Source organism: Haliotis cracherodii, unplaced genomic scaffold (assembly GCF_022045235.1).
Source record: "Haliotis cracherodii isolate W230 unplaced genomic scaffold, xgHalCrac1.p SCAF_6, whole genome shotgun sequence".
NCBI classification, from domain to species: Eukaryota; Metazoa; Mollusca; class Gastropoda; order Lepetellida; family Haliotidae; genus Haliotis; species Haliotis cracherodii.
Genome location: NW_027266319.1, coordinates 6,997,848 through 7,023,752, shown reverse-complemented (window position 1 = coordinate 7,023,752; position 25,905 = coordinate 6,997,848). Strand labels below are relative to the sequence as shown.

Sequence of the window (25,905 nt, the reverse complement as noted above, 5' to 3'; positions counted from 1 at the left end):
TATGTATTTTAACTTAATTTATGTTACGCCTATTTTGCTGTAAACTGCGTGGGTCATACAGAGACTGCATTGCGACAAATAAATATAAGCTGTTTGCTTGCCACAGACCCATATTAGGTAAGTAACCCAGGAATGTGTATGTAGTCCGTCAGTGTTTACGTCATTCCAAGAATACGGTCTCTTGAAAAACATATGAACGTCAAATTGTGTCATTCATACACATGAACGTCAATGTCGTGGTCATGTGACCGAACTCTCGTCCAATGGAAAAGCAGAAAATCCTGTATATATATATATATATATATATATATATATATATATATATATATATATATATATATATATATATAATATCTTAAATATATAAACCACTCGATCGATTTTCTTATAGGGACAATAAACAAAGATGCATTTCTTTGGCAATAACTTCCAAATTGTTCGTGAACTTCTAAGATCTACATCAAACAGTTGCACAGAGTTAATACGTAGAAACAAATGTTGATTAATAAGATTTTGACGGGATTTGGATGGGGATTAGACACATAACCATCATGAGTTTGGGCCCATTCACTATCATAATGTAAATATTGAGTAGCAGTGGGCTGATTGACAAGGAAGCACAGCCATATAACACATTAAAGTTCACACAAACCTAAATTACAGCATCCAAATCCATCTAATATGGGTAACATGACACACTTCGACAGAAGGATGTTTGGTGTATCATGGACAAATATGATGCATTGTTTGATAGGCATTACTTAGAAGTTGACAGATGACAAAGTACATGTAGACACAATTTATGGATAACAATTCTTTAATACTGTAAAGGCAGCCTTACTTGACAACGGTGTAAGTAGCTATACCGAAACGTCGCCTTTACAGTATTAAAGAAGTTGTTATCCATAAATTGAGTCTACTTTGACAAATATGATTATATATATATGACATTTATGCATCACAGTGTGACCACAGAGATACTGAAGGTGCAACCTTTGTTGAGTGAACCTAGAACATTGTATGCTTGTGCATAGACATGTATGTCATCAATGAACGCCACCAATGTACCAATTAATAAATCACACTTAACGTTCCTTGCTTCAGACAGACATGGGCGACATGCTACAAGACAGGTAAGTGTGGAAGGAAGAGTCACCATGAATTACAGAATCTCCCAAGATTATTCGAAGGTTATTTGATCTATCCCGGACCCGTACGCCTATATGTAGGATAACTTTTTGAAGATTGACAAGAGCATGATAATTCGACGGTTGTTGTCTTCGTGGTCAAAATTCAAAGACCCGTGAAGATTCCGGGGTAGAATAGGTCTTCAGCAACCCATGCTTGTTGTAAAAGGTGACTATGCTTGTCGTAAAAGGCGACTAACGGGATTGGGTGGTCAGGCTCGCTGACTTGGTCCATGCATGTAATCGATCCCAATTGCATGGATCGATGCTCATCATATCAATCACTGGTCCAGACTCAATTTACAGACCGCCGTCATATAGCTGGAATATTGCTCAGTGCGGCGTTAAACAACCAGCCAACCAACAAACCAACCAAAATTCAAAATGAGTATCCAGTGTGAAAGCCCAAGCTATTCGTCAGATTTTTGCGCAGCAATATTAGAATGTTGGTATTAGGTGCTATGCTTTCTTATAGTGCAGTTTGAACGTATTCTTTTACCTAATCACTGCTATGATGTGGAAACAGTTTTGAAGATGTTAAAGGGCAACAGAAATTTGGTTACGCCATCAGACTGTGCAAAACATGTTGTATGAATACGTCATGGATATTTCTTCTCTAGTGTGGAACGGTGGATGGGCGAGTTACGGGCCATGGATTTCGGAGAGCACCTGCACGCGCACATGTGGAGGGGGAACAATGAGGAAATACCGCACACGTTTGTGCACCAACCCGAGACCTGCTAACGGCGGTTCCCAGTGCTCTGGCTCCAGCAGAGATACCCAGACGATCAGCTGTAATACACACGGCTGTATAGGTGGGAAGTGATATGTATACACATAGAGACTACAAGAACCGTTTGTTTACTAATGTCCATACGTGTATATGTGAGTTTCAGATAAGAAAAGGGGAGGTCGGGTAGCCTGGTGGTTAAAGCGTTCGCTCGTCACGCCGAAGACCCGGGAACATTGCTAAAAGCGGCGTAAAACCATACTCACTCACTCACTCACTCATTTGATTGGAAATAATGGTGTGCCAGAATAAGAACTATCAACAAATAAGTATTTGTGGCAGACAATTTCAAAAATCTGAAGCATGATAATTTTTTCAAGATTTTTCTTGGTAATATTTATTTTAGAAAAAGAATCACTGCCACCATCCCAGAATATCGGTCCCGAATCACTTGTCTAGGCATTGGTTAACTAATACTTTTTACCTCGAATACGATAGCTTGTACCTTCTCAAGGATGAATTCGACCATGTGAGTGTTTACAGATATCAAAACAATAATGATATCATAACATTACTCTGCACAGTCTAAAGCTTGATCATAAACCTATGATGATCCAAAGTTGGTGTGGAATGAATTCACAACAACTCCAGGACCACATGAAGGGTGGGTACCTCCTCCCGCATTTGGAAGGGTAATATCTTCCATAACTGATGTATGCATCATGAAATGCCTCAACGCGACCTTGTGGTTGTTTAGGATGTGTTACAGTTGATGGTGGAAACGACCAGCACATATAGCTGGGAACCTCTTTTAACCAGGAATCATCATAGGGCTGATTAAACTGCGTACAGCATGTATTACACCTCATTTGGTTGTAAATACATCTATATGTTATTCATAATATCATGATTTGTAACAGTTGATGGTGGATGGAGTGACTACAGCGCGTGGACAGACTACAGCACGTGCACTACTACATGTGGAGGAGGATCCCAGTTCAAGACCAGAGACAGGACGTGCACCAACCCCGCCCCAGCCCACGGAGGCCAGGAGTGTGGCGGAGATGTCAGGGACAGATCTGGGAGGGACTGTAACACTCATCCCTGCCCAAGTCAGTAACAGAAATAGCTCTATTAAGTTATGATATAAATCATTGATGGTACAATATTTGTGTGGTAAAAGTGTATGCATTTGTGTAATGCTGATATTCATTTTTTTTAAAAATATATTCAACTTGATATCAGAATAATTACATATTGTCTGTTTCAAATCTGGATCATCACGTATCACTAAAGTAAAGCATTTAAAGTATAAAAAGAAATGAAAAAAACAGTTGATTACGCAGGGAAAAACGTATGAATATCTAAACATGATCACACGCTTGCTCAGTTGACGGTGGCTGGACCGACTGGGAAGAGTGGCAGGATCTGGATGAGTGCAGTGTCCTGTGTGGAGGAGGCAACAAGGATCAGGACCGCTCTAGGACCTGTACCAACCCCACCCCGGCCTTCGGGGGAGCCGACTGTGAAGGAGAGAGCTTCCAGAACAGAACCATCAACTGCAACACCGAGGAGTGTGGAGGTAGTTTCACAAATAAGAGAACAAATTGTTTTCTATAACTATCGTGTTTGCTCAAAGCTTTGATCACGTAAACATCACAGGTTGGGCTGTTTGGTAACTTAATTGCTTGATGTCTTGCAGATCTTTGTCGAGAAGATGAGGCCACCTACCACGCCCACGCCACCAATGAGAGGCGCTTCTTCCAGTGCAGCAATGGCGTTGCCCATCGCCATCAGTGTGCAGAGGATACCGTGTTTGACTCTGCCATCTCCGTCTGCAAACATGCTGCCACCACTGCAGCTCCCACGACGGCTGAGTCCTGTCCCAGCACTGGTGTCGTCATGATCGCCAACGAGAGTGATTGTACCAAGTTCTACATGTGTTCCAATGGTATCAAGTACCCCATGGCCTGTCCAGCCACCACCCGGTTCGATGTCAGCTTGAAGGTCTGCACCCATGGAACATGTTAGGAACAAGACCTGTTATATAAAGCAACTGAAATACCAGTAAATGTTTCACTAACTATAACGTGTGCTCTATTTACCTTGATGTAAAGCACTGCTGTTTCGAAAGGGTTTTTAATAAATCATTTGTTGCATATTGTCATTATTGATATTGTTGTCATAACTTTCCACAAGAATTGTTTGATAGGCATTTCTTAGAAGTTGACAAGTTATGGATTATAACTTTTTTATTTACTGCAAAGGCGACGGTTGACATCGGTATAAGGTTATATACCGAAACGTCGCCTTTACAGTAAATAAAGAAGTTGTTATCCATCAGTTATCTCTACTTTGATAGATAGATAAGTTAGATCATTTAAATTTGAACACAATAACAGCTCGTTAAATGTTCTTAAGACATCGCAAATAACCTTATCGTGAAATTTGTGAGTGAGTTAGTATTGTATAACGCCGCTCTGAGCTGTATTTCAGTTATGTCACGGCGTTTCGGTCTGACGTTGAGGAAAAGCCGGCAGTGATGTTGGTCCAAAAAGAAACATAATCCGGATGAGTGAATGAGTGAGTTGTGTTTAACGCTGCTTTTAACAATATTCCAGTTATATCGCGGTGTGTCAGCTTAATGTGGGAGGAAAGCCCGAAGTGATGCAGGTCTCGGACAATTACACCTTCGGTGAAACCCACGAGCACGGGTATGGTGCTGACAAACCTAGAAGCATAATCGAGGCGAACCGGGATTCGAAACCACAATCATAGGTTTCTGGCGTGCCCAAGGGACGCAACTCTGCACAGCAAATCGCGGCGCCTTAGACGACTGGGCCACCCGGCTGAACCGGGAATTTGAACACAAGATCATATGGTTCTGGAACGCCTAGGAGACGCCATTCTTCACAGCGATTTCACCGATTTGAGCGAGTAAGCGAGTTTGGTTTATAATAATAATTATAATAATAGTCCCATTGTATGCCGCTTTTTTCCATGCTGGATATCATACTCAAAGCGCATTTTTACCCCTGTTATTCTCATCTCCAAGGGGAGTATATAGCCCAAGCTGCCTGTGATGTGCTAGAATGTTACTAGCCACATTGACATACCGTCCTACCGGGTACCCATTCACTGCTGGCTTAACAGTGGCATACCTCGAACAAGTCACTTGCCAAAAGAAATTCCACATGTGATACATGTGCTGCAGGGTGGAGCAGGAACGAAACTCTCAGGTTCCAAGCAGTCGAACTCGGTCACTCATCCAGTTATTCACAGCACTCAGCTTGGTGTGGGAGGAAATCCCTAAGTGATGTACGTGTATGATACTGGTATTCGACCCCACGATCAAAGTTTTCTGTCACATCTTGGAGATGCATCTCTGCACAGCGAATTGCGCTCTCTAAAAACGACAGGGTCAGTCCTGTGTCCTCATTGATTTGAAAAGATGTCGGAGACCGGAATTAACTTAAATAGAAATTCAAAGTGTTTGTTTCTTGCTGTGAAAACACGTTTGGTTTATGAAAAACGACACAGACAATAACGATATATGAATTAATTTCTAAAGCAACGATGAAAGATGTGTTTTAATATTGAGAAAAGCAACCCACATTGCCACATTGCTGCTTTGGTTTTTAGCTTACAAAGATCACTGCAGTTTGAAACGGAGTATAACAATTTCAGCGCATGCATAGATTAATTCACTTAATCGAAAAGGGCGACATTGCGACAATGCAACATTATCAAGAAGTCGCATTATCGCGTTGTCGCGCATTATAACGCCTTGTTACACATTTTTGATGGGGCGTCAATGCGACAACGCGACATAGTTTGACCTAAAAAAATGTCGCATTGTCACATTGTCGCTCTTTGATAAAATAAAACGACAATGCAACAACGCGACAATGCGTATTTCAGTCACATCATGGCTTGGCAGCTTGATGTTGGCGGGAAGCCAAAAGTGATGCAGGTCTCAGATGTTTACGGCTTTGCTGAATTCCACGAGCCTGGGTATGGTGCAAACAAACATAGAAAAATAACAAAGGCGACTCTGGGATTTGAACCCACGCAAGTTCATATTTCTGGCACGACTAAGGCAATGCAACTCTGCACGGCAATTTGCGGAACCTTAAACGATAGGGCCACCTGTGTCTACTCTTCGCATGACATGAAACATAGAACAGACTGACACCAAGTACAGACCCCAATGTTAATGGCCCATACCCGACACTGGGAGTTTACTGGGGAGATCATTTTTCACTGTATGCCTCTATATTTTATCTGGCGGCCGCCAGATACTTCCACTGGTGAGATCATTTTCCCCTGTAAACCTCTGTAAAGCCGTTATTATGCGCGACAACGCGATAATGCGACTTCTTGATAATGTATAGAGGCATACAGTGAAGGTGATCTCACCAGTGGCGGGTATGGGCCACCGTACTTACTCATACCCTTGTGGAGTTTACAACCCAAGGTGCCTGCCGCGAGAAGGTTGTGACTCCTGAACTTTCTATCTCTGTCTACTGGATAACCATTCGCTGCTTGGGTGAACATAGGTGAACAGTCCGATGCCAACGGTGACACTGCGTGTTTTATAGCCTATAACTTACATTGTGTTTCAGTATGGCTAGACAAAGACTTTCGAATATAGAGAGTCAAATATGCCGAGGTATAAATGAATCTATTCCCAATGACACGGGCATTCATATGCAATGAGGATAGATGAATACATAACTGGCGGGCAATCTTTTGCATACATCCATGTTTGGTGGTGGCTAATAATGAAAGAAACAAGATATGTGTATTCAATGGCGATGTATTTGATACGGGTTTCAAATCATGACCTAACGTTTACAGTGTTTTGGCGACTGTTTTTAGCCCAATAACGTTTTGATAATATTAGTAATATTGTTTGGTTAAATCCCATTCTTATTTGATTATGTTTCACATTAGTTGGACTTAACATTTAATAAACAGATAGCTACAGTATATGTATTCTTATATGGACAGGTTAACCTTAGTTGACACTTGCCTTTACACAAAATACCTGCCATGAGACATTGACTGGCTGCACTTTACACTTGACCTTACATTATACGCACGATGTATACACGCCACTTATGGCATAATATGATTCCTTGTTTGTATGTTGTTTAACGCCGGCAATATTCCAGCTATAAGACGGCGGTCTGTAAATAATCGAGTCCAGACAATCCAGTGATCTAGATCTTGAGCATCGATCCACGCAATTGGGTTGGTTGGTTGGTTTGTTGTTTAACGCCGCACTGAGCAATATTCCAGCTATATGACGCCGGTCTGTAAATAATCGAGTCTGGACCAGACAATCCAGTGATTGACATCATGAGCATCGATCCACGCAATTGGGATCGATGACATGCATCAACCAAGTCAGCGAGCCTGACCACCCGATCCCGTTAGTCGCCTTTTACGACAAGCATAGTCGCCTTTCATGGCAGGCATGGGTTGCTGAAGACCTATTCTACCCCAGATCTTTATGGGATACGATGACACGCACAATCCAAGTCAGCGAGCCCTTTGGTATTAATGTTGTATAGATGTCGGCAGAACATACACTGTGTATATTGGATCCCAAAGTACATGTACATTGTATAAAAGTACATAAGGGTATACAGAAAGCACTGCTGATTCTTGTGTAAATAGACTTTGTGTACACTGTGAGTGAGCATTATGTCAGTAATCTGGTATAAGTCCAAAGTGATTCAGATGGCAGACATTTACTACTTTGGTAAAAGCACGAATCTTGGATTCGAACCAACGTTCATCGGATCCTTACATGACTAAGAGGAGCAAATATCTTAGATGGTTTGGCGAGCCCTGAACTCGTCATCACTGATCGATTTAACCAAGATTGATTAAATATGTGGAAAGTGTTCAGAATACACATGTTGATGCAGAGGAAAGTGGTAGCCTCCGTTATTATAACTTGCAGTGTAGACGCACTGACGCTCCAGATCCGGCCCCGAAAAGACGTTGTTCACTTCTCTTGATAGAGTTGTTGTTCGAAGGACATCGATATCAACAAGGTACTCAGCTCATAGTTTATGTTGAACAAATACTTTTTATTTGACTTTAATGATGCACTGAAATCCACATAAATTGTCCATGACCCGCGTCATCGCGGCCGTTAACGACCTCTTCAAGTTTTCATGTTTTCATTGGATAAAGAAAAAATGAACGTGGGCGTCTCAGATATGAATGTGCCTGTATACATCCACCATTGTGAACTCCGATGGATATTTTTATGTATTTACAGTTAACATTATGGTTGAACAAGGCCGCTGCCCCGTACGACAAGTTTGGTCTACTGAAGACCGGCTCGAACCCGGATCACGTGGGCAATCCTCCATTACGCAAGGGTTCAATATCTAGTCCATTTAAGCTGGAGTAGATGCCATTAGAATTCACCAGGCCAAATGCAAATACTCCTTGTCGCCGTGCTTCCTGTTGGGGCATTGTTTGCGGTGCAATTACATGCTGCCCCAGGAGCAATTTCATTATTTGTTGGTAATTATATTCTAAATCAGATATTGTTCATCTTCATAGGCACATCACTGGTACCAGAAACCCCTGTAATAAAAACGGCACAGGAACAACCACATGGCTTCTTAGCTGTTCAAATTTGATTGACTGGGGTAATGTATGTCTTTAAATTCGGTATTAAAAGACAAAACCCTTTCCACAATCATATGTAATCTCTGCCACAAACAATGACGATTGTAAGATACCGACTATATCACGAACATGTGTCAATCATTTCACTATCAAATAGTGATGATGAAAAAAATATTGGCGAAAAGATGAGCATATACTGTCCCACCGGTGCAAAGGCAAGGCAATTTTGACACCTGGAAAAACAGGGCAACATATTGTGCAAGTTAAAATAGGGAATAGCATCGGACATCATTTTCTGTCACTGATGTGTCAAATTTTTAAATGTCCTCCACATGTCTACCATAAAACTTTTTGAAAGCTTTACTGAAGCTTTGAATATTGTGACCTTGATCAAACAACTTTAGATCAAGAGTCGTATGACTCTCTTTGAAATGTTAGAACGAGTATGCCCGATTGTACCTCAAAAGTTCTGAAATGTGGACACCAATGGCTGTAATTGCAATATTGCTCGACATGAAGGGAAAGATAAGTATTGGAAAGTTGAAGTCATCCCTTTTGTCATACAGTTTTGTGGAGAGTATTTTGTCACACCGAATCTTTATGCATCTAAATATGAAAAAGATGAGTCTGTCTTACTGGTATCCTTTATTCCTAGTTCAGGTGGGTAAATAAGTGAAAGGGATTTAGTTAGTTAATGGTTATTGAACTATAAATGATCTTCGATAGACCTGAAGCTAAAGTTAAACTTCTTGGACAAATTCCATTGATTTGACAAACCGAGCACAAATTTATATGCACAAAGAAACAGATCAGCAAGACGGTAAGCACAATTGGTGCCCACGGAGATGTCTACGTCTTGCCCAAATGTCGTTTCCTGTTACGTCAATGTCTTGGGTCCAGCGGGCCGGGGGCACGGGTGACCCAGTCATCTAAGGCGCCGCTATTCGCTGTGCAGAGTTGCGTCCCTTGGGCACGCCAGAAACCTATGATTGTTGGTTTGATTCACCCTAAATATGTTTCTAGGTTTGTCAGCACCATACCCGTGCTCGTGGGTTTCACCGAAGTGGTAAACGTCTTAGACATGCATCACTTCGGGCTTTCCTCCCACATTAAGCTGACACGCCGTGATATAACTGGAATAATGTTAAAAGCGGCGTTAAACCCAACTCACTCACTCACTTAAGTCCAGCATTTCACATAATTCTTTTCTCAGCAAACTTCAGACTGCCTTTGCTTTCTATTGCAATGCATGATTTATTGTAAGAGTTACTCTTTAGTATAATATAAAGCATAAAAACCAGTGCCACTGCTTCTGCGTTTACTGCCTGTACAACCCGGACGATCATTAACAATCTAAATAAGGACACATTAAACTGTCACATCTCCTTCACTACTTTATAGGGGCGGCCGGGTTAGCCTAGTGGTTAAAGCGTTCGCTCGTCACGCCGAAGACTCGGGTTCGACACCCGACATGGGTACAATGTGAGAAGCCCATTTCTGATATTGCTGGAATATTGCTAAAAGCGGAGTAAAGCATCACTCACTCACTTAATACTTTACATATAACCTTAAAAAGAACAGATATGGTGCTCAGTGTGTTGTTGTTGAATCCTTCACGGTAAGGTCACCATGGCACGATGCCATTTTATAGCTCTATTTATTTTAGACCACGCATTTTTCGCTGCCAACTATGTTTGTACTATTGAGACGGCATTGCGACAATTAAATATAAGCTGCTTACTTTTAATAAACCCATAAACATTAAGTGTGTAATAAATTTTACCAGAGACATAGAATTTTTTTAAATTCTCGGGTAGACAATTATGCATTCCTGATTATTAATAAACCAGCTAACCAGAAAACCAGCTAACAGGTATATGTTACTGTAATAATTTTGTTTTTAAGAAGAAAATTAATTATTTCGGATGTTTTCCCTCGAGGGGATTCTGGGGAGAGATAAGGTCCACGGGACCACATGTGTGTCGTAATAGCCGACTAAATGGGATCGTCAAACATTGCTCGTTGAATCCGTCACTGGTTCGCCGAATGTGGTAAATTTTCTTCTGTCCTCTTCGGTCTCAACATGTCCCACTGTCTGTACACTATCGCGAACTAAATAAAAAGATATCCGTCTGTTACCACTGATCAAAATTGTACTTATGAAATATTATCGACTCTAATGAATTGGTAATTTCTCACGATATGAGAAGTGAATTTTTTATTTTTTTATATCGATATATATTCATGGCATCTCAAAATTGCTGCATTTTAATCCAGAATTATAAAAACAAAACCACGCACTTCCCACACATACACCCAAGCTAAAGTGAGTTCGTACCGAATTCCATCTATCTTTTACAAAATGAAAACACGCCCATCCAAGCCTAAGTCCAAAGTGATGCAGATGGCAGACGTTTTCCGATTCAGTGAAAGCTACGTGGAGGGGGACCCGTGAAGATCCCGGGTAGAATATGTCTTCAGCAACCCGTGCTTGACGTAAAAGGCTACTATGCTTGTCGTAAAAGGCGACTAACGGGATCGGGTGGTCAGGCTCGCTGACTTGGTTGATGCATGTCATCGATCCCAATTGCGTGGGACCCGTGAAGATCCGGGGTAGAATTGGTCTTCAGCAACCTGTGCTTGCCGTAAAAGTTGACTATGCTTGTCGTGAAAGGCGACTAACGGGACCGGGTGGTCAGGCTCACTGACTTGGTTGATGCATGTCATCGATCCCAATTGCTTGTGTCGATGCTCATGATATTAATCACTGGATTGTCTGGTCTATACTCGATTATTTACAGACCGCCGTCATATAGCTGGAATATTGCTGAGTGCGGCGTTAACCAACCAACCAACCAACCAATTGTGTGGATCGATGTTCAAGATGTAAATCACTGGATTGTCTGGTCTAGACTCGATTATTTACAGACCGCCGTCATATAGCTGGAATATTGCTGAGTGCGGCATTAAACAACAAACCAACAAACCAACAAACCAACAAACCAATTGTGTGGATCGATGTTCATGATGTCAATCACTGGATTGACTGGTCCAGACTTGATTATTTAAGACCGCAGTCATATAGCTGGAATATTGCTGAGTGCGGCGTAAAACAACAAACCAAACCAAAAATACGTGGAGGGGTATGGTGCAGATAAAATATGAACATGGAGTGATATAATCTGCACGAATCTTGGATTCGAACCCACGTTCATCACATGCTTACTTTGTGAAAGGGGCGCAAATATTCGCCCTCTTGGATTGTTAGGCCACCCCTGTCCTCTAAAACACTGTTGAAACAAGATGGATGACGAGTTAAATATGCGGTAAGTGTTTAGAATGCACATACTGCTGCAGAGGAAATTCTGAAAGGTTAAAGTGCAACCGTTGACGCCCTGATCCGACCTCCGACCTGGAAATGGGGTTGTTCATTTGTCTTGGTCGAGTTGTTGTTCAGACATCGATACTCATCTAATATTTTGTGTTAGAAAAAAATACCTATGCACTGAAATCCACATAAACCGTCAATTTCAAATTATTTTGCGTCCGACCTCTTCAAGGGTTAAGTTGTCTTCATATTTCTCATTGGATAGAGATAATGGACGGGGGCGTGTCCTAGAGCGTTGATTGATCGACTTTGTCACGTGTGCCCAGCTAAATACTAACTTGAAACCTGAATTATGCATCCACCATAATGATTTAAACATATTTTCCTTTTTCACAACTCTGCTGAAAAGGATATTTGAAAAACCTATGGCATGACTGTTAACCTTGTCGTTTCATATGCATATGTTGTCTGTCTCTGTTGTACAGGTATGGAATGAAAATGGGTTTTTTACCTGATCGATGAACCAGGATGTTACCACCTACCAACCCTCAGTTACTTAACGGTGCAATCGCAAGGCTATTTAAGCCAGAGTACATGCTTTGGGTGTTTATCATAACGCCAGACCAGAACGATGCAAAGACTCGTCGTCGTTGTGCTCGCTGTTGTTGCAGTGTTTGCGGTGCTTTCACATGCTGCTCCAGGATCGTGAGTTTTAGAAAAAATAACTTCATTATCGTTGCAAATATTACGTTTATGTCAGATATTATGTTAACAAATTACAAACATTTTTGTGCTCTATGACATCACACAGTGACTTAAATTAATAGGATTAAAAGAAAGCGTAAGTCAGTGTTTATTATATTACTTTTGGGATTCTAATTCTAGCATATTTAGTCTATTGTGATGTTTATAAGCCCCTTTGAACTTATTAATTACTTTTAGTCAGACTGACGGGAAAATTATTGTAAAATGACCGAAATATTTTGAAATGTTGTAAATTGCCGAAGTGAAAGTTTCAGTCACATTGAATGATTTATATATTGTTTATTCACAAAAAAGTGTTAGGCCGTAGGCCTATTACACAGAACTATTTACAGAGAGAGGAAGAAAAAAGAATTACCACTATTTTACATATATATCCATATCCATACACATTCATACACATACACATGCATATATACAAACAAATATTTAGACTGTATGCAATGAACGAAGTCGAAAAGCTTTGTAAACGTTGACTGCTAGATTTCGTATGATTTTAAAGTTAGTGGATGACATAAGAGCATTAAATTTATTTTTCGAAGGGGGTACCGGTTGTAAAATATTTAGGAGGAATGTATTCAGCTCTTAAATCACTATAAGCATTGCATATAAGCATAAAATGATATTCGTCCTCAATAAAATTGAATGATTTAATACATTAACTGTGACATAAGTACTCACCGCCCAAGAAACGCGAACCATAAAAAAACATATGGAGAAGTAAGTTAAGAAGAGATGTTTCCAAGGTGTACCAAATAATGACACAACTAACAATCAATCGAGTGTTTACACAGTGTCTTCATTCTTATCACCATATGCTCGATTCAAGGATCTGTGACGTCACATGTGATGCATTCATGAGCGTCAGTTCACACAACATATATAATCTTATATCTCTTGAATATGAGTCCCGACATGGGTACAATGTGTGAAGCCCATTTCTGGTGTCCCCCGCCGTGATATTGCTGGAATATTGCTAAAAGCGGCATAAAACCATACTCATTTACTCACTCACTTGAATATGAGTAATTCTTCATATATCATTGCGTTTCTTTTGTCGGTGAGTGTATATATATACCTTTCCACAATCATAAGACCTATCTGCGAAAGTGTTCATTGTATGATTCCGACTATTTAATAAACGTGTGTTTATGAATCACTATCAAATATTGATGATACCAGGTGTTCCTGAAAAGGTGAGCCATCACTATTTGATAGTTGTTCATAAACATGTACTTGTGATATAGTCTCAATCGTACAACGGACTTTTTGTGCATTTAGCAGATATTTTCCATGGTTATGGAAAGGGTGTTGTCGGGTTTATTTGTCAACGTCTAAAACTAGGGATGTGTTTTAAGTTATGAGAACATAATCATAACTTTTGGCTCGTGATCAAGAATCAGAGGTGACGTGGAGTGAAATGTGGTTCAACGTCGCGTTCAAATTGTTTGCAGTTACATAGCAAAGTGCATGCAGGTGTGTTTGCTGCTAGCTCGAACGAATGCCGATTTTATCGTGCTAGCCAACAGAAATACCTTGCCACACTCCAAATTGGATACCTATTTCCGACACATCAGACGGACTCCGAGCCGACCAGTCCTTGTTTTATCCCTTTAATGGCGGAAGACAAGCACCATCTTTTAAGGTATTTTGGTGTCATGCGACCAGGGGATCGCCAGCACACGGACAGACACTCTATCCACTACATCCTGGGGCCGGTTGAATGTAGGATTCGAACCCACAAGCAGCGAAAGCAGGCAACCGAAGAAAAAAAGTCTCCCCAGGTCAGGTGCAGTCTTTTAAACGACCGGGCTGCTCTGGCCCCTTTCAAAAGGGAGTAAACTCTTCATACTCTGTTGTCGTTGTTTGGCACGGTGTTTTTGTTGATGCGAGTAAAGTGAGTTCGACGTTGAGTTTAATCCGACGTTCGCCAGTATTGAGTTCATCATATGGCCTGCCAGCTCCCTGTGGCAGGCAACTGCACTGTGATTGGTTGGTTGGTTTGTTGTTTAACGCCGCACTCAGCAATATTCCAGCTATATGACGGCGGTCTGTAAATAATCGAGTCTGGACCAGACAATCCAGTTACCAATATCATGAGCATCGATCCACGCCCATGGGATTGATGACTTGCATCAACCAAGTCAGCGAGCCTGACCACCCGATCCCGTTAGTCGCCTTTAAAGACAAGCATAGTCACCTTTTACGGCAAGCATGGGTTGCTGAAGACCTATTCTACCCCGGATCTTCACGGGCCACTGCACAATGATATTCACTTAATATGTGGAGCACTTTTGATGAAACCCACGACCACGACACGGTACTAACAAACAAAAAATCATAAAGGGAACGGATCTGGGCTTCTACAGCTGGGGAACAGGACTCATCACTAATGAATAATTCAAACTGTTTTTACAGAGCGAGAGTGTCCTACAGCTGCTCAAGGTCTTCTCGATACACAACAAAATGTGGGTTTCTTGGTTGGGGACGCTGTACAAGATACAGGTAATACACTTCATAGTATTCAAGGGCGAAGTATCCTTTATAATATACATGTTCATCGAAACAAACTGACAGTTTATGAATTGGCAGCGAAAGTGAATAGATATTTCTTTCCTTTGTCAAGATGACCTCGTTTGACAACAGGAGATATGCTAATCCGCATGCTGGAACTGTTCCTTGACATTATAACCTACAGGAAGTTTATATTAGTTTTTTCGGCTAGATAGTTGGCAATCATGTGCATTTCTCTGTACCATCTATGATTCTATAATGCATGATCTATTCTAAAAGCTGTCGTTTAGTATATGAAGCATAATTTACTTGAAACCATTACCATAGTTATTGTTTGTGCTATTTCGCCCCATCCCTACATCGGCAGTCCACACAACATGTAGGCATGCTGTTTGAGACAGAATATGTTCCTTTGTCTATCACCTCCAGTGAACAGTTGATCTAGTTTTTGACTCATTATTTCTTTCGAGCATTTACATAAATACTTTTAAAACAAATCCAAGGTTTTTATCCGTTGGCCTTATCCTGTCGAGAAACCTACCCATTATATGATAAATGACATTTATGCATTACAGTGTGACCACAGAGGTACTGAAAGGTGCAACCTTTGTTGAGTGGAACCTAGAACATTGTATGATTGTGCATAGACATGTATGTCATCAATGAACGCCACCAATGTACCAATTAATAAATCACACTTAACGTTCCTTGCTTCAGACAGACATGGGCGACATGCTACAAGACAGGTGAGTGTGGAGGGAAGACTCATGGTGATTACAGAATCTCCCAAGATTATTCGAAGGTTATTTGATCTAACCCGGACCCGGGGCTTCTGAATGAACAGAGTACACCTGTATGTAGGATAACTTTTTGAAGATTGACAAGAGCATGATAATTCGACGGTTGTTGTCTTCGTGGTCAAAATTCAAAGACCCGTGAAGATTCCGGGGTAGAATAGGTCTTCAGCAACCCATGCTTGCCGTTAAAGGTGACTATGCTTGTCGTAAAAGGCGACTAACGGGATCGGGTGGTCAGGCTCGCTGACTTGGTTGATGCATGTCATCGATCCCAATTGCATGGATCGATGCTCATCATATCAATCACTGGATTGTCTGGTCCAGACTCGATTATTTACAGACCACCGTCATATAGCTGGAATATTGCTGAGTGCGGCGTTAAACAACGAACCAACCAACCAAAATTCAAAATGAGTATCCAGTGTGAAAGCCCAAGCTATTCGTCAGATGTTTGCGCAGCCATATTAGAATGTTGGTACAAGGTGCTATGCTTTCTCATAGTGCAGTTTGAACTAATTACTGCCATGATGTGGAAACAGTTTTGAAGATGTTAAAGGGCAACAGAAATTTGGTTACGCCATCAGATTGTGCAAAACATGCTGTATGAATACGTCATGGATATTTCTTTATCTAGTGTATAACGGTGGATGGGCGAGTTACGGACCATGGATTTCGGAGAGCAACTGCACGCACACATGTGGAGGAGGAACAATGAGGAGATATCGCACACGTTTGTGCACCAACCCGAGTCCTGCTAACGGCGGTGCCCAGTGCACTGGCTCCAGCAGAGATAACCAGACGATCAGCTGTAATACACACGGTTGTATAGGTAGGAAGTGATATGTATACACGAGACTACAAGAACCGTTTGTTTACTAATGTCCATACATGTATATGTGAAGTTCAGATATGAAAAGTACAAACATTACGCCATATGGCTGCTGCACACAGTCAATGCGTCATTCATTGTTCATAATTTCAAAAATTATTTCAGTAAATTTACTTCAAATAGTTTATTGACAAATAAGAGTCAGATAGATTGACAAGTGGTAATATATAGAATAAATTGAAAATAGCAACAGAAAGTGAGTTTTCTGTAAGTAAATAGTCGTAGTAGCTCTTTTAATTTAGTATATAAATCATTCATTGATGATACACTAGCACTGTTAAATATTCAAGCGCGTTAATACCAATGACGCCAAATTAACTATATCATTCTACATCATTGTCGATGTGCAGAAATACGTATTTTATGCATAAGTAATTATATATAACGTTTCTGTCCATCAATCTTGAAATTTGGAATACTTTTATGTTGTTACATATCACAATCTTAGTTAACGGTAACTGGACGGACTGGGAGGAGTGGCAGGACCTGGATGAGTGCAGTGTCCTGTGTGGAGGAGGCAACAAGGACCAGGACCGCTCCAGGAACTGTACCAACCCCACCCCGGCGTTCGGGGGAGCCGACTGTGAAGGAGAGAGCTTCCAGAACAGGACCATCAACTGCAACACAGTGGCGTGTGGAGGTATGTGTAATGTACATGTATTATCATATCAAGAACAGCTTAAGAACAGATAAAATACAACAATAATTCATTTATTTATAATTTATCTTATTTCTAAATGTTTCTGGTTCATGTTACAGCGGTGAACGATAACAAGTGTGCCATTCGAATGTTTGTATTTTGTCTGAGAAATCCCTGACACAGGTCAACTAAGGACAAAGAAATGCAAAACGTTCCAATTTAAAATTTGATCGGTAATTTTCATTAGCAGACTAACTATCCTCTGCGGCATTGGTGTCCCAGTCATCCAAGCCACCTCAGTTTGCTGTGTAGAGTTACGGCCCGTAGTGCCAGAATCCTATGATCGAGGGTTCGAATCCAAGTTCCCTCTGATAATGTTTCTTTCTTTGTAAGCATCATACCAGAGCTCATGGGTTGCCTAAAGTGGCGACCATTTAAAATCGGCATCACGTAGGACTTCCTCTCTTATTAAACTGACACGCCATGTTATATACTCCTCACAAAAAGTTAAGCAACAAGTATTATTTTCCGTGCAACATTCTCATCAGTATTGAATGCCATCCATTGAGAACAAATTCAGGCAGGATAATTACCTACGAATACTCGACTTAAACCCATTTCCATGTAGATTTTCCTGATAACACTGATAACATCGCCTGAACACAACCACCATCAAAACACACATGCAAAATGCACGACATGCATGTTTTACACACTTCACCCATGCACCCTGATTGCTTAAAAACTGCCTGCAAGGACAATTAACACTTTAGACATGGCTAGGCGCCACTTAACGCCAACTGAGGTTGCTCAGATTGTTGGAATGGTACAGGGGGGTCTCACCCAAACTGCTGTTGCCAATCATTTTAATGTTCACCGCAGTGTCATCTCAAGAGCGAAAACTCGATACCATCAAACTGGACTGATGGCAGAGAGACCACGCACAGGTCGTCCAAGGGTGACAACTCCTCGTGAGGATCGGTATTTAGCCACCCTAGCCCGGAGAAACAGGTTTACTACGGCCAGATCTCTCCAGAATGACCTTCAGAGAGTTGCAGGAAACAGAGTCTCAACACAGCCAGTAAGAAACAGACTTCACGCTCAGGATCTGAGGTCCAGACGACCAGTACGACGTATCCCACTGCCTGCACACCATCGACAACAGAGACTTGCTTGGGCCAATCAACGCCGTAACTGGAGGGTCAATCCCTGGCGTAACGTTCTCTTCACAGACGAGTCAAGATTCTGCCTTGACTTCAACGATGGTAGGGCACGTATGTGGAGAAACCGTAATGAAAGATACGCCAACTGTACAATTGCTGAACACGACCAGTACAGAGGTGGAAGTTTGATGATCTGGGCTGGCATCAGGGTTGGACATAGAACTGATCTTGTGGTCATCAGACGTGGTACCATGACTAGAGAAAGGTACAGGGACCAGATTGTCACACCTGTGATCATTCCCCTGGCTCAACAAGCAGGTCCTAACTTCATCTTTATGGATGATAATGCTCGTCCACATCGAGCAAGAGTTGTCACTGATCTTCTTCAGACCAACAACATCACGCATATGGACTGGCCTGCAAGGTCTCCGGATCTGAATCCCATTGAACATGCATGGGACATTCTTGGAAGGCGTATTTATGGTCTTCATGTTCGTCCTCAGAATCTGGATCAACTTGAACAGGCCTTAAGGAGAGAATGGCAGAACATTCCACAACAGACACTTGATAGGCTTATCTGGTCAATGCCAAGACGTGTAGAAGCTGGCATTCAAGCGAATGGTGGACACACACGTTACTGAACATTTGATCATTGTTTCAAAATGACTTAAACTCAAATTTAAAGATTTTCATCTTTCAGTGCAGCACATTTTGCACGACTGTTTTCATGATACTGTTTTTCATCATCTGTAAACCTGTTAGGCATAAACGCTTTTCAGTTCCCTTTGAGGACAATGTGCGTTAAATTTGTGCTCTTTCTTTGTATTGCTTTCGTCAGTTTTTAGGTATTGGAATATATGAACATTGACTGACACATAATAGATTTGTTGCTTAACCTTTTGTGAGGAGTATACATGCAAAAGAAATGTTGAGCTATTAAACCAAAGTAATGTACTCACTACTTCACTTACTATCCTCAATAATTAACATTTGGATAGTGGTTTACTATAAATTTGTTCCTGCAGATCGTTGTCCAGAAGGTGAGAACACTTTCCTTGCCCACGACACCAATAAGAGACGCTTCTACCAGTGCAGCAATGGCGTGGCCTATCGCCATCAGTGTGCAGAAGGTACCGTGTTTGACTCTGCCATCTCCGCCTGCAAACATGCTGCCACCACTGCAGCTCCCCAGACGGCGGAGTCTTGTCCCAGCACTGGTATCGTCATGATCGCTCACGAGAGTGATTGTACCAAGTTCTACATGTGCTTCAACAACATTAAGTACCCTATGGCCTGTCCGGCCACCACTCGGTACGATGTCAAACTGAAGGTCTGCATCCACAACACTGGTGGATGTTAGATACAGAAATGAAACAAGTGCAAAAGTGAGCGTGGCTCACTAATACCCCCGACCCGCCTAGTGTGTCAGTAGTTACACATTAAATAGCTAGGATAGGGTTAGGCAGGGTTCCCCTAGTCTTCAATATCTGAGAGTCACCTTGACTCAGCCTATGAATTTTTAGGAGTCAACAATAATTTTTGAGAGTCAAATGTTTTATTCTATGATTAATGAAATTTAGAGTGTTCACTGTTAATGTTACACTTAAAGTTAAGTATCTTTTAAATATTTTATGTCTTTAGTTTAAGTTAACAAGTGCTTATTAATGTTCTCAGCTGATTGTACTGCACAGAAATAAAGGATATATGAATGAAAAACAAAGTTTGTTGGTTTTATTTTTTCACAATCTTTAATTACTTCACAGCTCATGAAACAATTTACAGTGACACTAATACAGGATGAATAAATAACATCAGTCTCAACTGTGAGACATAATTTTTAATCATGGATGGATATTAAAATACATTTAATTTCAGATTATAATTTAATACCACTAACTCATTTACATCTTTTATCTAGTTATCTTGTATTATCTATCAACAGTGAAGTTGAACTGAAGAATTGTGAACACTCTAATATTTTCTGGTTGAATACAGTTTATTAGCAACAACAAACACGCCCAAAGCTTTACATTAGTATATACCATTTTTATTCGTGTATAATACACACTCGTCTGTAATACGCACCCCTAATTATGGGCAATTAAATCCTGAAAAAAATATCACTCGTGTATAATACGCAAAGACTTTTCTTCAGTCTCATTTCAGGCTGTCATAATCCGTCATCGGAAATAGCATAACAAATCCGAATAGAATTACGCAAGTTAATCCTGTTGTTACACTATTTGGTAATAAAAATGTGTTCTCTGTATATCTGACCTTATGTTTGTCATCTATATTATTAATTTTATTTAAAATTTCATTCAATAATGTTTACCAAAATTTCGGCAAAAACATGTGTCCCTCCGATACTTACAACTGCCGTTTACCCCGTTCCATAGGTTCCGTTTAACCACATACCGTGACCGCGCCAAATCACATTATTCACCGCAACAATGATAACATTTTCTTCCGTTTCATTTTTTACGAGTCTACACATCTAGATAAACATATGTCATGGTTAACTTTTAGTGAGAAAATATGCCGAAACGTGAAAAAACTTTGCCTATTTTCGGAGTTTTCCTTTGTTTACATCACGTGCTGTCATCGAAGCCACCCGGAGCGTGAGAGTTACGTTCACTTTGATGAATAAATATATTTTGTTGTGTACCTCACAGTCACACAGTTTTAGTAGCATATCTATATAATTATGCAAAACAATATGTGAAGCCCCCGGCTGTTCTGATTTTAGCGTTTGTTTTAAAACGAGAGAAAAGTCTCGTCATGTGACAGGCTATGCAAATTAGCCCATGTCAGTGGTGTTATGCGAAGTTATGTTACTTCTAAAAACGACGATTTATTAAAAACTAGACGTAAATTTAAGACGTTTGCATATATTTTCTTCGGAAAATGTTTATAAATTAAGTTCAGGTGAGTAGTTATAGTAATATTTTCATTCTAAAGCTGGTAAACAAGCTGGTAAACAACAACATTGATATTTTGAAATTGCGTCAGTCATGACGCAGTCATTAATTTCTGGACGTATTTTTCCTTAATTGAAAGTCATATACGCAAGAATCCTGCATCAGAGGATACCCTGGTTAAGGTTTGAAAAATTCATTAAAAATGGAAAATTGATAAAAACAGACTGCTCCCCTCCATATGACACAGATTACATGTACTAAGTTTGAGATGAATTCCCTGAATAGCTTAAGAGAAATCGCGCGGACAAAGTTTTCGGACGGATGTTAGGGTTTGAAAAATTCATAAAAAAATGGAAAATTAATAAAAACATTTTTTTTCTATTGACTGCACCCCTCCATATGACACAGATTATATGTACTAAGTTTGAGATGAATCCCCTGAACAGTTTAAGAGAAATCGCGCGGACAAAGTTTTCGGAAGTACGGAACCTTGGTATAACTATATACCCCCGACATTTTGTCGGGGGTATAAAAATCATGTTTACAGCATCTTCAGAATATATTAATAATAAGCATATTTCTCCGACTCACGTGGTATATATGGGCGTCATAAGGTTGGTTTGTTTGTTTGTTGTTTAACGCCGCACTCAGCAATATTCAAGCTGTATGACGGCGGTCTGTAAATAATCCAGTCTGGACCAGACAATCTAGTGATTAATATCATGAGCATCAATCCATGCATTTGGGATCGATGACATGTATCAACCAGGTCAGTGAGTTTGACCACCCGATACCGTTAGTCGCCTCTTACGACAAGCATAGTCACCTTTAACAGCTAGCATGGGTTGCTGAAGAAATATTCTACCCCGGCTACGAACACACAATAATGGGCTTCTGGCGTACCCAAGGGACGAAACTCTGCACAGCGACTTGCGGCGCCTTAGACGACAAGGTCAGCGGGGCCGCTCTCTACAATAATGATAAATACATTTAGAATATATGTAACCACTTTAAATAACTTTATTTCTGCATTCATGTTAACAAACGTAACCTAAAATTGGTGAATTTTTGTCACATCCTCTATTAAGATAGATATAGAAAATAGCTCCTATTTCGGGAACAGCTAGCTGCCTACCTGTAAGTCTTCATGACACGACGGCTACATACCTGTGAAACATGCATAGATTCGCATCAGCTTTGACTAACATGCATATGATCGATATATAAACACCCAGAGACAATGGTTTTGGTTTGGTTTGTTGTTTAACGCCGCACTCAGCAATATTCCAGCTATATGACGGCAGTCTGTAAATAATCGAGTCTGAACCAGACAATCCAGTAATTAATATCATGAGCATCGATCCACGCAATAGGGATCGATGACATGCATCAACCAAGTCAGCGAGCCTGACCACCCGATCCCGTTAGTCGCCTTTTACGACAAGCATAGTCGCCTTTTACGGCAAGCATGGGCCAACTCCAAGGATCCCAATCTGACTATCTCACCATTGGCAAGTATAACATTTTTTAGACTTGCATAAAGGTTTACAATTTTCCAACGATGGCTGAATGCATATTTTCATTTCAAGAAGTTTCAGCTTAATGTGCAATATCAATAGCAATCGGTATGTTGACGAGAGTAATTAGCAAAATTAAAGGTGACTAATGAAATTTTGTTTTGTTTGTTTGCACTCAGCAATATTCCAGCTATATAATGGCGGTCTGTAAATAATCGAATCTGGACCAGACAATTCAATGATTGTTATCATGCGCATCGATCCACGCAATTGGGATCGATGACATGCTTCAACAAAGTCAGCGAGCCTGACCACCCGAAGTCGCCTTTTACGGCAAGCATGGGTTGCTGAAGACCTATTCTACCCCGGATCTTCACGGGTCGCGTGTCTTCGAATTCCAGATTCGTCCTGGTTATGCTTTTTTGACCTACATGACTTTCGACTTTCCTCCCACATCTAGCCGACATGCCATAACTGAAATACTGTTCAGAGCGGCGTTAAACAATACTCACTCACGAATTTCACAACAATGTATTTGCAATATATATATTTGAATCATATATACTTTATCGGAATTAAGACTTCAAAATTCAGATAACCTACGACCTTTAACTCACAGACATAGCTCATTCACGGACTAATGTATGCACATTTGTAATTGTTGGGACTGACCTCGTTCAGTGGGCGCATCATCTATAACCATAGATCATGTTTTGTTAAAATGTCAAAAGTGAGGAGTAACTACTGAAATCGCGACAACGATTTGATGAAACTCCAGGAGCCAAGCAGCCGAGCACTGTCACCCATCCAGTTAGGACTCCCGGTAACTAACATGACCTGTGAAATAACTGCCCAAATCGGCCTTAGACCAAACTCGTTCACTTGCTCAAATATATGAATTCGCTGTGCAGAGCGGGCTTTTCTAGGCGTAACAGAACACTTCGGCTCGAATAGTCGGTTTGAATCTCAGCACCTGATACATGCATCACTTCGGGCTTTCCTCGTGCTTCAAGCTCACAGGCTGTCAAATAACTGAAACAAAGCGACGTTAAACCACACTCACTCAAATCCATGAATCCCATCTTCAGAGTGGCGTCCCCGATGCGTACCAGTAACTTCTGATCGTAAATAGAATTCCCGACTCTCGCTGATTATTTGTCTTGCTTTTCACCTGCCGTATATCCTCGATTAAGTGCCCGGCTGAATAATTCGTTGAGCAATTAGAGATCCAGGTTAGAACAGTCTTCAGCAACCTATGTTTGCCGTAAGAGGCGACCATGTTTGTCGTAAGAGGCTACTAACGGGATCGGGTGGTCACGCTCGCTAACTTGACTGATGCATGTCATCGTATTCCAATTGCGTGAATCGATGCACATAATGTCAATCACTGTATTGTCTGGTCTAGACTCGCTTATTTGCGGCGTCAAACAAACTAGTCAATGGTGCAATATTGCGGCATTGCCTTTACAACGAAATTAACATATCTTGTAAGTTTACACTTCCAGCACAGAAACGATAGATGGAAGTGTTGACTGATAGAATGCAATACGAACATTGGGGATATAGTCTGGTCATTTTGGTCGAAATAAATGGCCAACCTCAAGAAAATTGCAACAGAATTAATTCATACTTTATGTTATTTGGTAGCATGTCAGCTTTCAGGGAAAAACAAGTCTACCAAAATCAACTCATGGGAATGACCTTTCTCAAGGTCACAAGATATAGGCCTTTATAATTCGTATTTTCGTATTCTTGGATATTTGTAGGAAGGAAGAGATTCAAATTTATTATAGTTTTCTTTCTAATATAACTAAATTAAAGACAATCTGGGTATACAACTTTTATTTACTTTATAAAAAATGTCACAGGGACAATTTAATTCATTATAATAGTTCAAGGTCAAATAGTGGACATATATGAAGAGTGGCCGAGCAGTTAAATGTTGCCATAAATTTTCAAATATTGGAATGAAGTCATACATATTATATTCAAATGTAAGATAATCACACTTCATATATCATTTTAAGAACTTAATGTACTAATTGTGGAAGAAATGATTTGGATAAGTCAAGTGTCCTTCAATACAAGTTTTACAATTTCGTACAAGTAATACTATTTTGTCCGTAGAAACGGGTTGTGGCAGAATGTTCCTTTGATTGAGACTCTGCCCGAATTGTGACTCGCGTACAAAAAATGGGAAATGAATATCATATGTTCCAGTATACTTGTTTTAGATTTGAAAGAAAATTATTACCAAACTATTGTCGTATAAATCCCAAATTTTTTTAACTCCGATGCTTATTCACAACTACTGATAGTTGAACACTCATTCGTTTAAGTAAGTATATTGGTTGCATATTTCAGAAGTTAAATTTGTTGTTGTTGTATAATGCCGCACTCAGCAATATTGCAGCTATATGACGGCGGCCAGTAAATAATCGAGTCTGGACCAGACAATCCAGTGACTTTGCTTGTTTGCCAATCCCTCCACTTTATGGACATAAATATGTTAATATCATAAAGAGCTGGAACTTGGTAACGCATGGGTAGTTGGCCGACTATAGTCTATTCTGGTGAAAGGGGCCCCAGCGAAACTCATGTCAGCCGGTTTTCTATTACTGTCGCTGATACGCTGAGTGAACACAGGCTATACTGACTATATATTCATTTATTTTAGTGATCGAATCTATTCAATTTGAGTATAAGTACAAGATAATCATAGACTATTGCATAGCATAGCAATATGGCAAACGCTCAAGTGAGTGAGTATGGTTTTACGCCGCTTTTAGCAATATTCCAG

The 25,905-nt window shown here is 40.5% G+C and overlaps 1 pseudogene; it reads left to right on the top strand.

Moving 5' to 3' along the window:
- The window catches only part of LOC139445475 (SCO-spondin-like), a 55,754-nt pseudogene extending 35,727 nt beyond the window's left edge, over window positions 1-20,027 (top strand).
- The last annotated feature ends 5,878 nt before the right edge of the window (window positions 20,028-25,905 follow it).